General features: G+C 42.6%; 1 pseudogene across 1 annotated transcript; it reads left to right on the plus strand.

Annotated features, from left to right (window-relative positions):
• The first annotated feature begins 634 nt into the window (after nucleotides 1-634).
• Nucleotides 635-1051, plus strand: LOC309565675 (large ribosomal subunit protein eL32-like; annotated as a pseudogene). The gene has a single exon. The product of its transcript is annotated as a large ribosomal subunit protein eL32-like (transcript).
• The last annotated feature ends 227 nt before the right edge of the window (nucleotides 1052-1278 follow it).

Here is a 1278-nt window from a genome sequence, read left to right on the forward strand (position 1 = left end):
CAACACCATTGAAAAACATCAGATTTCTCATAGATCTCCAAGGTACCCCAAGTACTGTAATACATGTAATCTCTCATAATATCAACACGGTACCCTAAGTATAAGTATTACCAGTAGATGTAATCTCAAGACGCTGGCTGTGCGGTAATCCTGTACTGGTATACCGTATGTACCGTAGCTTCGGATACATACAGAATACCGGGCTGAGCAAATCACAGTGAGAGATGTATTCTATTATTGAATGCAAAGCCTGCTCGGATTGGCAGAGTCAGAGAGGCGGGCTGATGTTACTCCGCCAATCCGAGCAGGCTTTGCATTCAATAATAGAATACATCACTCTCCGTGATTGGCTCAGCGCGGTACACTGTATGTAGCCGAAGCTACGGTACATACGGTATACCGGTACAGGATTCCCACACAGCCAGCGTCTTAAGAGATTACATCTACCGGTATTACTTATACTTAGATTACCTTGGAGATATTATACTCGGCGTATAAGACGACCCCCCATTTTTGGGGGATTTTTTTGAGGTTCAAAAGTAGTCTTATACGCCAGAAAATAAAGTAGATAAACAGTTAACAAAGCTCTTTCTCGGGCTGTCTGCGCAGAAGGCGGACGTTCCAGATCGGCACCATGGTGGCTCTTAGACCTCTGAGGAAGCCCAAGATTGTTAAGAAGCGGACGAAGAAGTTCAGACCGTTATGTTAAGATTAAGCCCAACTGGCGCAAGCCTAGAGGTATTGACAACAGAGCCTGTAGAAGGTTCAAGGGTCAGATCCTGATGCCCAACATCGGTTACGGTAGCAACAAGAAAACCAAGCACATGCTGCCCACCGGCTTCAAGAAGTTCCTTGTACACAACGTAAAGGAACTCGAAGTTCTAATGATGAGCAACAAGTCATTCTGCGCTGAAATCGCTCATAACTTCTCCTCCAAGAACCGCAAGACTATTGTGGAAAGAGCAGCACAGCTCGCCATCAAAGTGACAAATCCCAACGCCAGACTGCGCAGGAGGAGAACAAATAAACCCCTGTAACTTTGTTAAATAAAAGAAAAAGTAAACAGTTAACGAAGAGAAAGGGTAACGAGGAAGGACAAAAAAATAAGTTTCTTATCTGTAATACATATCGGTATAAGGAACATATTGGGAATCAGTGTTGGGGTAGTTACTCAAAAAATGTAACTAGTTACTAGTTACTTCTGTAAATTGTAACGAGATTACTTTACTAGTTACTGCATTTGAAAAGTAACTTCACTACTTATTACTTTACTTTCCT

The sequence above is a fragment of the Pelophylax lessonae genome (genome assembly GCF_965119305.1).
Source record: "Pelophylax lessonae genome assembly, chromosome: 10".
In the NCBI taxonomy this organism is placed as follows: Eukaryota; Metazoa; Chordata; class Amphibia; order Anura; family Ranidae; genus Pelophylax; species Pelophylax lessonae.